A 14531-nucleotide genomic window follows, 5' to 3' on the forward strand; every position below is an offset into this window, starting at 1 on the left:
TTTTTGAACACATGTCCAAAGGGGGAAATACTGGTCACATGGGGCTTTTTGGTAGAATATGCTAATTGTATTAAGTATATGAGCAGTAGTAATTAATGTGTTATGGGTTAGGTAAAATGTTTTATGTGTAAGTATATTTGTGGTAGGAGGCAGAGTGTAGAGGAGGCCTGTCTATGAAATGAGTGGACTGCAACAAGCTGCAAGAGGGTGCACTTCATAATCTCAAGGCTTCTCCTGACTGATAAGAAGACAGGGTACAGTAGCATACTGTGTCTCACCTAACCTAACAATGTTCTTAAGACTTTCTTTCCATGGGTTAAGGCAACTCTGCCCAACTGAGCAGGAGAATCGGAGCATTTTCTGCACCCTGGGGTCTATGTGGCGGTAAAAGACTACAGAAGAAAGAGCTGGAAAGACCCTAGGTGGAGGGCCTGTACCAGGTGGTGTTGGCTATCTCAGTGACGGTGGAAGTGGCAGAGACAGATACTTAGATCCATGTGTCCCACCGTAGGATTGTTCCAACCACAGGAGAGGAAGATGGCCCTGCCATTGGGTAGCATTGTTTACTTTTGTGTTTGTCTGTGTTTGTGTGTCTTTGCAGCAGTAACTCCGAGCTTCCCTATGGGTAGGCTGGTAGAAGGACACTCTTCACAGACCGATGTCGATGGATTGAGAGGGACTCTGGCTCATCTGGAGACCCTAGTGACGGAAGAAGGTTAAGAGCTAAAGTGACCATATATGGTCCGGGTTACACCAACGGCTGTACGGATAGAGGGGAGATCGACCTAGTATCATCTAAACCATTGTACCAGGGTACCACAAGGAAACCGATGACCTCGAGATGAGGGAGCTGAGGATACTGGAGCTGGCGAGAATCAGGAGATTGCTGATTCCCTCAGGGGAGGAACAGACCTTCAAGACCTCCCAGACCTCCAAGACCTTCAAGACCTCCAAGACATCCCAGACCTCCAAGATATTCCAGACATCCATGACGCACCAGATATCCCCATCATTGATTTCTCTGCCCTTGATGAGTCCCCCTAAGAATAAGGGGAATGGCATACTGACAATAGTAAAGAGTAAAAGAACAGGACATAGAAGAGAAACAGACAGGATTAAAATGTATATTCCTGCACAAGCAGGAACCATAACTAAAATACAAAAAGGGATCGCTATTAAAGTACGAGGGTCAAAGGGTTATTGGTGTGGGAGGAACCAGCACAGGGATTATGGGGAAATCACATGGGGTAACTGTGACATTAACATAATAAAATAAAAAGACAGGTGGATCATAGACATAGGGATAACAGCTCAAGACTTAGATAAACAATTTGATGTAGTACTTAGTGTTACAGTTCCAGGGGGAAGGGTTGTTGAAGTAGTTATTCCTTGGGAAAATGTACTAAACCCCTTAGAGCCCCACCAAACGCAGAAGAAAGGGAATGGAAGGAGGCGTTAAACAATGACTGGTATAGATGGGTACAATATACTACATTAAAATTAAATAAAGAAAATAGTATAATATGCACCACATCTCCTATAAAATAATCAACAGTAGTTCCAAATCCCCACAGTTAGTAGGACTGTGCTATGTTCAACCACAACTTCGGTAATCTAAGGAACTCAGAAAAACATTCTGCTAGGCAATATGGTCTGTCATATTTAGGGAATCCTATATATAAGCAATGTTATAATCAACCAATGGGGAGAGAAGTGTAAGCAATTAGACGTTAGAATAGAAACAAGGAAAAGTGAAACACCAGAGAAATATCAAATAGACTATGAGCAACAATATGAGTGTTACAAGAAAACAATTGGGTTATTTAATTTGGGAGAATCCAAGGGAGAATGTGGAACTATATGGCACCTAGATACAGAGAGCCTTTGGAATGCAGGCACCCCTCAAATAAAAATCTATCAGGCAGCAGGGTCAAGGATTAGAAATAATTGGTGAAACATAATAATTTGTCATATAGTCAATGCTTATAGGGATTTTTTGGATTGGAAATGAACTCAACTAAACTGTTATGATCTGTCCTTTCTCTAGGTTACTACGGATGGTGTCTTGGTGCATAGCAGAGATAATTTGGTCAGGAACGGTGTGAACCTCAATAAAAACAAGAAAAACCCTCTACCCGGCTGAAGAGGAGCAACAAAGGCATTGAAGACGATCCTGTCCAGCACCACCTCTACCAGGAGACCTGAATCAGAACCAGCATCCAGTCGAAGCAATCAACTGCCTTTTCTCTTATGCCTTTTCTCTCAAGAGTGTGACAGGAGTCCATGTGGAATGGGAATGAAAGAGATCTGTTCAAATACAACATCTCTCATGATGCTGGTATACTGGTTGGCAAATGGACAAAACAGAATGGGGGTAGAGGTGTGGCGGCTCAGGTGTGACATTGAAATTGGGACATTGTCATGGGCAATCCAAGATGAACTATGAAGCTATTTGAAGAACATAATGAAGACACGCCAGAAGATTGAGAGCCAGGGGAGGAAGGGATTGTTATTTGAGGTGTTAGGTTGATTAAGGAGGTATTACACACTGCTACATTTATAGTAATTTAGACTAAGAATGCATTAATATACTGATCTGTAGTTATTCTCCTTATGAGGAAGCTAATGCTAGAATTTTGGATAATTATACTGTATGTTAATATAAATGTACATTCTGCCAGTGTCAATGGGTGCTAAGGTGAGGGTTTAACTTTGAGTGATGGAACCAAGGTGAATAAGTAAGAATTGTCATTCTAAATTTGTTTGGGGTAATTAATTGTATTATGACTATGCGTTGTAAGCTGACTGATTGATCTGAATAAGTTATTAATATGTTAATAACTAAAGATGTTGACACTGCAATTAATGGATTAGATATTGATATTGATTATTTTGATTGTTATGCTACTGATATGATATGGGAAAATAAGTTATGTGAGCTAAAGATGTTGAAGCTACTCTCAACATGCCCTAGAGATCATGTTTAAAACAATGTTGCATGTATTGTATGTGTTGTATGTTAATGTGTTGGATACTAACATTTATATTGGAAATGTTTTGAGTAGAAATGCTGACATTGTTTATTGTAAGTATAATATTAAATGCAAGGACTGTGTTTGATAGCATAAACATAATTATTCTTGTGTTAGTTACTATATTAATCATGATATACTTTTGTAAGGATTTAGGACTAATGATAGTCCCATTGGGGGGAATATGATGGGGATTTTTTAGTGAACTATGTGATAAACAAAGTTAAATCACAGACGTGATGAAAATATTGTCAGGATTCTCTGTTGCTAGGCAAGAACTTGAATGGTTCCTTTCAAATTGCTCGCTCTTACCTAAATCCATGGCAGTCCTATCTTATCAGAGACTGAAACCAGACTGTGGACTTTTGCCTTTCTCCTCAAACAAAGTGGAAAGAGCGGCGCCAGAGTTGAACAGAGTTTAGACTAATCATGAGTAATTACAGCATGACGGGAGGGAAGAAGAGGTGTGGGTTTGTGTACGTTTAAGAGATTGAGTGTGGACCTGTCATGTCCAACAATCAATCTTCAGGTCAAGCCAGGGTGAGCGGGGTTGAAAAGAGTTTAAAACTGAGCATGATTGTTTTTGCATGACAAGGGCGTGATTGATTGGAATAATATTGTTTCTAAACTGAATGACAGTCAAATTTAGCCGCTATCATAGACTAAGGAAGTGGGCGGAGTGGTAGAGAGAGGGAAACTGAAGATAATGGTAGGGGAACCCAAGAGGGAGGGGCTTTAAGCTAAAATGTGTGTGAATATGACTATATAGATGGGGAGCGGAGAGAGAGAGGGGAGGTGCTCTGCAGATCATCTCGGCTTACGTTACTCTAATAAAGTCTATCTTGATTATACAAAAACTCTGGAAGAACTTTGATTTTTAATAAAGTATAGTGATAATTTTCCACATCACAAGCAATTTAGTCTCCTCGACTTGGTCAATTTCCACATAATTAATTACTAGATTTATTTTAGGATTTAGTGAATGATTTGTCCCAAATATAATGCTTTTAGATTTTGAAATATTTAGCACTAGCTTATTTCTTGCCACCCATTCTAAAACTGACTGCAGCTCTTTAAGGGTTGCAGTGATTTCACTTGCTGTGGTAGCTGACGTGTATAGTGTTGAGTCATTAGCATTCATAGACACCAGACGTTACTCAGTGCCAGGTCATTAGTAAAGATTGAAAAAAGTAAGGGGCCTAGACAGCTGCCCTGAGGAATGCATGACTTTACCTGGATTATGTTGGAGAGGCTTCCATTAAAGAACACCCTCTGTGTTCTCTTAGACAGGTAACATTCGATCCACGATATAGCAGGAGATGTAAAGCCATAACACGTATGTTTTACCAGCAGCAGCACATTATGACCGATGTTGTCAAAAGCTGCACTGAAGTCTAACAAAACAGTTCCCAAAACCTGCTTATCAATTTCTTTCAGCTAATCATCAGTCATTTGTGTAAGTGCTGTACATTTTGAGTGCCGTTCCCTATAAGCGTGCTATAAGTCTGCTATAAGTCTGTTGCTAATTTGTTTACTGTGAAATAGCATTGCATCTGGTCAAACACAATTTTTCCCACAAAAGTTTACTTAAAGTTGGTAACAGGCTGATCGGTCAGCTGTTTGAGCCAGTAAAGGGTGCTTTGCTATTCTTGGGTAGCGGAATTACTTTGGTTTCCCTCCAGGCCTCTGGGCAAAGACTTTGCTGTAGGCTTAAGGCGTCAGCGTGCTTCAGTTTGGCTGTCGGCTAGCCGAACCGAACGAGTGTGCTCGCATGCTCCCTAAAGAGACTTTGGCTTGAAAAAAGAAAAAGAAAGGGGGAAAGCAGCAATATTACCCCGGGACAGTAGAGGGCAATGAGCTGGTAATAGCCAAATCATGGCCAAACAAGGAAGTGATGACACACCTAAACAAGGAAGACGTGCAGGAGAATAAAATAGTGTACACAGAGACACTTCACTGGCGAGAATTTAATTTGTGTGAATTACCCGGGATCTACTAGATTTGATGTACCTAGCAACACATATAATAGGCGAGATATGGAGACAGAGAAGATACCCACTGCAGGTCCACAATGGTGGATGTAGGGGCAAAAGGCCGAGAGAGCTATGGTGGAGTGTTTTGGTCCTCTTTTTCCTGTAGTCCACAATCATCTCCTTTGTCTTGATCACGTTGAGGGAGGGGTTGTTATCACGGGCAGGTCTCTGACCTCCTCCCTATAGGCTGTCTCATCGTTGTCGGTGATCAGGACTACGACTGCTGTGTCGTCGACTGCTGGAGTCGTGCCTGGCTGCAGTCATGGGTGAACAGGGAGTACAGGATGGGACTAAGCATGCACCCCTGAGGGGCCCCCGTGTTGAGGATCAGCGTGGCCGATATGTTGTTACCTACCCTTACCACCTAGGGGCAGCCCGTCAGGAAGTCCAGGATCCAGTTGCAGAGGGAGGTGTTTAGTCCCAGGGTCCTTAGCTTAGTGATGAGCTTTGAGGGCACTATAGTGTTGAACGCTGAACTGTAGTCAATGAATAGCATTTTCACTTAGGTGTTCAAATAGAGATTGCATCATCTGTGGATCTGTTGGGGCGGTTTGCAAATTGGAATGGGTCTAGGGTTTCTGGGATAATGGTGTTGATGTGAGCCATGACCCGCCTTTCAAAGCACTTCATGGCTACAGACGTGAGTGCTACGGGTCGGTAGTCATTTAGGCAGGTTACCTTAGTGTTCTTGTGCACAGGGACTATGGTGGTCTGCTTGAAACATGTTGGTATTACAGACAGTCAGGGACAGGTTGAAAATGTCAGTGAAGACACTTGCCAGTTGGTCAGCGCATGCTCTGAGTACATGTCCTGGTAATCCGTCTGGCCCTGCGGACTTGTGAATGTTGACCTGTTTAAAGGTCTTACTCACATCGGCTATGGAGAGTGTGATCACACAGTCATCCGGAACAGCTGATGCTCCCATGCATGCTTCAGTGTTGCTTGCCTCAAAACAAGCATAGAAGTAATTTAGCTCATCTGGTAGGCTTGTGTCACTGGGCAGCTTGTGGCTGTGTTTTCCTTTGTAGTCTGTAATAGTTTGCAAGCCCTGCCACATCCGACGAGCGTCGGAGCTGGTGTAGTACGATTCAATCTTAGTCCTGTATTGACACTTTGCCTGTTTGATGGTTCGTCTGAGGGCATAGGGGGATTTCTTATAAGCGTCCGGTTTAGAGTCCCGCTCATTGAAAGCGGCAGCTCTAGCCTTCTGGTTGGTATATGTACGTACGGTCACTGTGTGGACGACGCCATCAATGCACTTATTGATGAAGCCAGTGACTGATGGGGTGTACTCCTCAATGCCATCGGAAGAATCCCGGAACATATTCCAGTCTGTGCTAGCAAAACAGTCCTGTAGCTTAGCATATGTGTCATCTGACCACTTCTTTATTGACCGAGTCACTGGTGCTTCCTGCTTTAGTTTTTGCTTGTAAGCAGGAATCAGGAGGATATAATTATGGTCAGATTTGCCAAATGGAGGGTGAGGGAGTCTGTGTGTGGAATAAAGGTGGTCTAGAGTTGTTTTTCCTCTGGTTGCACATTTAACATGCTGGTAGAAATTAGGTAAAACAGATTTAAGTTTCCCTGCATCAAAGTCCCCGGCCACTAGGAGTGCCGCCTCTGGATGAGCGTTTTCCTATTTGCTTATGGCCTTATACAGCTCATTGAGTGCGGTCTTAGTGACAGCATCGGTTTGTGGTGGTAAATGGACAGCTACGAAAAATATAGATGAAAACTCTCTTGGGTAAATAGTGTGGTCTACAGCTTATCATGAGATACAAAATCTCGAGACTTCCTTAATATTAGATTTCGTGCACCAGCTGTTGTTTACAAATATACACAGACCGCCACCCCTTGTCTTACCGGAGGTAGCTGTTCTATCTTGCCGATGCAGCGTATATCCTGCCAGCTGTATGTTATCCATGTCGTCGTTCAGCCACGACTCAGTGAAACATAAGATATTACGGATTTAATGTCCCGTTGGTAGGATAACCTTAATCTTAGGTTGTCCAATTTATTTTCAAAAGACTGAACGTTGGCTAATAGGATTGATGGAAGAGGCAGTTTACTCGCTCGTCGTTGGATCCTTACAAGGCACCCCGACCTACGTCCACGATATCTCTGTCTCTTTCTAATGCCAATGATGGGGATTTGGGCCTTGTCGGGTGTCTGTAGAATATCCTTCACGTCCGACTCGTTGAAGGAAAAAACCTTTGTCCAATACGAGGTGAGTAATCGCTGTCCTGATATCCAGAAGCTCTTTTTGGTCATAAGAGACTGTGGCAGAAACATTATGTACAGAATAAATTACAAACAACACACTATTGGTTAGAGAGCCGTAAAACAGCAGCCATCTCCTCCGGCGCCATCTTTAGAAAAAGTTAATAAACTATGTAAATTGAAGTAATCATTTGATCGGGTAATTATTGATGGATGTTGAAACATCCATAATAGCATATCCCTAATACCCAAAGATTAAAGCCACAGTCTGTAAGATTACCATTGTAACCCAGCGTGTGATGTCTGTATCCACCACGGCTGTGCACATCTCGTGTTCTTACCCCCACCCTCTGTACTCTGAAACTTGCATGTTCGGATAGATGTCACGGATTCAGCCGAGGCTGCTCCTCCTCCTTGCTCGGGCAGGCTTCAGCGTTCGTCGTCCCCGGAGTACTAGCTGCTGCCGATCTATGTTTCGATGTTTGTCTTGTTTGGTCTTTATTGTTTACACCTGTTTCCCATTATGTTTTATTGTGTTCCCTTTATAACCCTCTGTTTCTCATTGTGTATTGTGCGTAATTGTTTTGGTCTTTTCGGCAGTTGCCCATGTGTGCGGGTTGTATTGTTCCTCTCTGTATGAGGTTGCCTTTTGTACTTTGGATTTGCACTGTATCCAGTAAAGTATCTGCCAGTAGCTCGGTGTCCTGCTCTTGACTTCGCCTACCGCATACACGTCGCTTTGACAGAATTACGCACCATAAGACATGGAGTCAGCAGGAGCGGCGGTGCCAGCTGGATCTATGGAAGAGCGTGTAGAACAACAAGCGGCCATGATCCAGGCTCTTGGCACCGCCATGGAACGGGTGGTGAGCACCATGGAGCGATGGGAAAGAGGAGGTTTGCCACCACCATCAGCTATGCCCATCGCTTCACCTCCGGGGTCCAGTGAGATTCGGCTCTCGCTCCCGAGGGCTTATGATGGCACAGCTGCCGGGTGTCAGGGTTTCCTGCTCCAGGTGGAACTCTACCTGGCAACCATCCACCCGGCACCCTCGGGATACGAGAGCGTGTCCGCCCTCATCTCCTGTCTGTCCGGCAAGGCGCTGGAGTGGGCCAACGCCGAGTGGGGGGGGAATAGACGCAGCTACTGTCAACTATGCGGAGTTCACCCGCCGCTTCAGGGCAGTATTCGATCATCCACCAGAGGGTAAAGCGGCGGGTGAGTGTCTATTCCACCTCCGACAGGGGAAGAGGAGCACGCAGGAGTTCGCATTGGACTTCCGGATGCTGGCTGCCAACGCGGGATGGAATGAGAGGGCCCTCATCGACCACTACAGATGTAGCCTGAGGGAGGATGTGCGTCGGGAATTGGCCTGCAGGGACACCAACCTAAACTTCGATCAACTGGTGGACATGTCGATTCGCCTGGACACCCTGTTGGCTACCCGCGGATGTCCGGACTCGGGGCCGTCCATTCCATCCCCCAGCACTTCTGAGCTGACCCCTATGGAGCTCGGAGGTGCTGGTACTAGGAGAGAGACCAGGAGAGAGGCCGTCCCCTGCACCAACTGTGGCCGCAGAGGACACGCTGCTGGTCGGTGCTGGGGAGGGTCTCCTCGGAATCGAGGCAGTAGGCCGCGCACTGATGAATCATTCCAGGTGAGTAGGCGCCCAACTCACCCAGAGATCCCTGTTGCGCATATGTGTATTAAAGTTGTGTTTCCCAAGGTTTCTCCTCATTCCCAGCATAAGGCGCTAGTCGATTCAGGCGCAGCTGGGAATTTTATCGATCGCCAGTTCACCCATAAGTTAGGGATTCCTATTGTTCCAGTGGATGTGCCCTTCCCTATTCATGCGCTAGATAGCCGCCCTTTGGGGTCTGAGTTGATTAGGGAGATCACGGCGCCTCTCAGGATGAAAACGCAGGAGGGCCAGTCACTTGGCTCTGTCATATCCTCACATGGCCTCTCCTATCATTGCTACGCTGACGACACACAACTAATCTTCTCCTTTCCCCCTTCTGATAACCAGGTGGCGAATCGCATCTCTGCATGTCTGGCAGACATATAAGTATGGATGACGGATCACCACCTCAAGCTGAACCTTGGCAAGACAGAGCTGCTCTTCCTCCCGGGGAAGGACTGCCTGTTCCATGATCTCGCCATCACGGTTGACAACTCCATTGTGTCCTCCTCCCAGAGTGCGAAGAGCCTTGGCGTGACCCTGGACAACACCCTGTCGTTCTCCGCTAACATCAAGGCGGTGACCCGATCCTGTAGGTTCATGCTCTACAACATTCTGAGAGTACGACCCTGCCTTACACAGGAAGCGGCACAGGTCCTAATCCAGGCACTTGTCATCTCCCGTCTGGATTACTGCAACTCGCTGTTGGCTGGGCTCCCTGCCTGTGCCATTAAACCCCTACAACTCATCCAGAATGCCGCAGCCCGTCTGGTGTTCAACCTTCCCAAGTTCTCTCACGTCACCCCGCTCCTCCGCATACTCCACTGGCTTCCAGTTGAAGCTCGCATCTGCTACAAGACCATGGTGCTTGCCTACGGAGCTGTGAGGGGAACGGCACCTCCGTACCTTCAGGCTCTGATCAGTCCCTACATCCAAACGAGGGCATTGCGTTCATCCACCTCTGGCCTGCTGGCTCCCCTACCTCTGCGGAAGCATAGTTCCCGCTCAGCCCAGTCAAAACTGTTCGCTGCTCTGGCACCCCAATGGTGGAACAAGCTCCCTCACGACGCCAGGACAGCGGAGTCACTCACCACCTTCCGGAGACATTTGAAACCCCACCTCTTTAAGGAATACCTGGGATAGGATAAAGTAATCCTTCTAACCCCCCCCCCCCCCTTACCCCAACCCAAACCCCAACCCAAAAAAAAAAAAAAAAAAAAAAACATTGTAAAGTGGTGATCCCACTGGCTATAAGGTCAATGCACCTATTTGTAAGTCGCTCTGGATAAGAGCGTCTGCTAAATGACGTAAATGTAAATGTAATTGACTCTCCTGCGTTTCCCGTGGTGTTGGGGCTTCCCTGGTTGACGTCTCATGACCCCAACATTTCATGGCAACAGAGGGCTCTCAAGGGATGGTCTGATCAGTGTGTCGGGAGGTGTGTGGGTGTTTCCTTAGGGGCCACGACGGTGGAAAGTCAGAACCAAGTTCCCACCATGCACATTCCACCTGAATATGCCAATTTGGCTCTCGCCTTCTGTAACAAGAAGGCCACTCAATTACCACCCCATCGACAGGGGGATTGTGCGATAAACCTCCAAGTAGGCGCTGCGCTTCCCCGTAGACATGTGTATCCTCTGTCTCAAGAGGAGACGGCGGCTATGGAAACATACGTCGCCGAATCGCTGAGACAAGGATACATATGGCCGTCCACTTCCCCTGCGTCCCCGAGTTTCTTTTTTGTGAAGAAGAAAGATGGGGGTTTACGCCCGTGTATTGACTACCGTGGTCTCAATCAGATCACCATCAAATACAGCTATCCTCTCCCTCTGACTGCTAGTATGACGGAGTCATTACACGGGGCGCGATTCTTCACAAAATTGGATCTCAGGAGCGCGTACAACCTGGTGCGCATTAGGGAGGGAGATGAGTGGAAGACAGCATTCAGTACCACCTCGGGTCACTTTGAGTACCTCGTTATGCCATACGGTTTAATGAATGCTCCTTCAGTCTTCCAATCATTTGTGGACGAGATTTTCCGGGACTTGCATGGACAGGGTGTAGTGGTGTATATTGATGACATTCTAATATACTCCGCTACCTGAGCAGAGCACGAACCCTGGTTCGTCGGGTGCTTGGTGAGACTGTTGGAGCATGACCTGTATGCAAAGGCAGAGAAATGTCTGTTCTTCCAGGAGTCCATCTCCTTCCTGGGACACCGGTTGTCCATGTCAGGGGTGGAGATGGAGATTGACCGCATTTCAGCCGTGCGCAATTGGCAGACTACCTCCACGGTGAAGGAGGTGCAGCGGTTCTTGGGTTTTGCCAATTACTACTGGAGGTTTATCCGGGGCTTTGGGCAGGTAGCAGCTCCCATTACCTCCCTGCTAAAGGGGGGTCCGGTGCGTCTGCAATGGTCGGCTGAGGCGGACAGGGCTTTTAGGCATCTGAAGGACCTGTTTACCTCGGCTCCAGTGCTGGCACATCCAGATCCCTCTTTGGCGTTCCAAGTTGAGGTGGATGCGTCCGAGGCTGGGATCGGTGCTGTACTGTCTCAGCGCTCGGGTACACCACCTAAACTCCGCCCCTGTGCTTTCTTTTCTAAGAAGCTCAGTCCGGCGGAGCGCAATTATGATGTGGGGGACAGGGAGCTGTTAGCTGTGGTGCAAGCCCTGAAGGTGTGGAGGCATTGGCTTGAGGGGGCTAAACACCCTTTTCTCATTTTGACTGACCATCGTAACCTGGAGTACATCCGGGCGGCGAGGAGGCTGAACCCTCGCCAGGCTAGGTGGGCTATGTTTTTCACCCGATTTGTATTTACGCTCACCTATAAACCAGGGTCACAGAACGCTAAGGCAGACACCCTGTCCCGACTATATGACACAGAGGGTAGGTCCATTGAGCCTACTCCCATACTTCAGAGTCTTGTCTGGTGGCACCGGTGGTATGGGAGGTTGATGCAGACATCGAGCGGGCGTTACGTACCGATCCTACTCCCCCACAGTGTCCAGAGGGTCGGAAGTACGTGCCGCTCGAGGTTCGTGATCGATTAATATATTGGGCTCACATGTCACCTTCCTCTGGTCATCCTGGTATTGGTCGGACAGTGCACTGCCTTAGTGGAAAGTACTGGTGGCCCACTTTAGCTAAGGACGTGAGGGTTTATGATTCCTCCTGCTCGGTGTGCGCCCAGTGTAAGGCGCCTAGACACCTGCCCAGAGGGAAATTACAACCCCTACCCATTCCACAATGACCGTGGTCTCACCTCTCGGTGGATTTTGTCACAGACCTTCCCCCCTCCCAGGGGAACACGACGATCTTGGTCGTTGTGGATCGGTTTTCAAAGGCCTGCCGTCTCATTCCTATGCCAGATCTCCCTACAGCCCTACAAACTGCTGACGCCCTGTTTACACACGTCTTCCGGCATTACGGGGTACCTGAGGATATAGTGTCTGATCAGGGTCCCCAATTCACCTCTAGAGTCTGGAGGGCATTTATGGAACGTCTGGGGGTCTCGATTAGCCTTACCTCAGGTTTTCACCCCGAGAGTAATGGGCAGGTGGAGAGAGTGAACCAGGATGTGGGTAGGTTTCTGAGGTCCTATTGCCAGGACCGGCAGGGGGAGTGGTCGGGATATATCCCCTGGGCAGAGATAGCCCAAAACTCACTCCGCCACTCCTCAACTAACCTTACGCCTTTTCAGTGTGTGCTAAGTTATCAGCCGGTCCTGGCACCTTGGCATCAGAGCCAGATCGAAGCCCCTGCAGTGGACGAGTGGTTTCGGTGCTCGGAAGAAACCTGGAATGCTGCGCATGTCCATCTACAGCGGGCGATCAGGCGGCAAAAGGCGAGCGCCGATCGCCACCGCAGTGAGGCTCTGGTGTATGCACCAGGAGATCGGGTCTGGCTCTTGACCCGAAACCTGCCCCTTCGCCTGCCCTGCCGGAAGCTGGGTCGGTGGTTTGTGGGGCCATTTAAAGTCCTGAGGAGATTGAACAAGGTATGTTATAGGTTACAATTGCCCATTAATTACCGCATTAACCCCTCGTTCCATGTGTCTCTCCTCAGGCCGGTAGTAGCTGGTCCACTCCAGGAGAGTGAGGTACGAGAGGCTCCTTCGCCCCCGTTGGACATCGAGGGGGCTCCGGCGTACTCAGTCCTGTCCATCTTGGATTCGAGGCATCGGATGGGGGGCCTGCAGTATCTCGTGGAGTGGGAGGGGTACGGTCCGGAGGAACGGTGCTGGGTCCCTAGGAGGGACATCCTAGATCCCTCCATGTTGAGGGATTTCCACCAGAGTCATCCGACTTGCCCTGCTCCGCGTCCTCCTGGCCGTCCCCGAGGCCGGGGTCGGTGCACGGCTGGTACCGCGCGTCAAGGGGGGGGTACTGTCACGGATTCAGCCGAGGCTGCTCCTCCTCCTTGCTCGGGCAGGCTTCGGCGTTCGTCGTCCCTGGAGTACTAGCTGCTGCCGATCTATGTTTCGGTGTTTGTCTTGTTTGGTCTTTATTGTTTACACCTGTTTCCCATTATGTTTTATTGTGTTCCCTTTATAACCCTCTGTTTCTCATTGTGTATTGTGCGTAATTGTTTTGGTCTTTTCTGCAGTTGCCCATGTGTGCGGGTTGTATTGTTCCTCTCTGTATGAGGTTGCCTTTTGTACTTTGGATTTGCACTGTATCCAGTAAAGTATCTGCCAGTAGCTCGGTGTCCTGCTCTTGACTTCGCCTACCGCATACACGTCGCTTTGACAATAGAAGGTATCTCTGTTCCGAACTAAGTCTCTCCTTATCCTCTATTCTAAGAACAAACGGTTCTAAGTACTCACATGAGAACACAGAGGACTCAGAATAGTTGGCCACCTCATCCAGTAGATATCTGTTGGTTCGACACTTTGAGACAGTTGTAGTGGAACCAGCCATGACTAAGCATTAATAGGTATACTATATAAGACCTCTGTTTATCTCTGTATGTCAGAGCTCTCGGCCCAACACTCAAGAGTGTGGGGTCGACCAGCCTCATTATTGCAGAGCACTCACTCTATTCATTTGTGTGTGTGGTGTGACCTGCCCCCTTAGTAATAAGTTCAATAAAGTAATATCCTGATTGGGGATCGACCTTGTCTCTCCTCATTATTGAATTAGAATTTCCACGACACCGTCCAAAGGGAATGTGTGCAACCGGCTATACTCTTGTATCCCCCATGGACCGGTTCGTACATGAAAACATTTTCCATTCAGGCTGCAATGGCGTCGGTTTCATCAAACTCCATTTAATGGCGAGAAAATATGAATATTTTCTTTATGAAACACCATTTTCCACCACCATGCTAGCTAGAGTGGCTAATGCTAGTCCTGGATGTTGTGTAACACGTTCAGCAAATCAGGTTGCAGCAGTCTTTTTTCACCCCTCACCTGATAGTTGCAGAATAAAAGTTCAATGTATTGCATTTAATGTATTGGATTTGTTGGCATGAACTCGTTTACAGAACATTATTCACAGTTTTAATAAGAAAGATTAAACATTTATGAAGTGAAATTATAAAGTTAAATGACATTTAGAG

The sequence above is a fragment of the Coregonus lavaretus genome (assembly GCF_964263955.1).
Source record: "Coregonus lavaretus genome assembly, chromosome: 24".
Lineage (NCBI taxonomy): Eukaryota > Metazoa > Chordata > Actinopteri > Salmoniformes > Salmonidae > Coregonus > Coregonus lavaretus.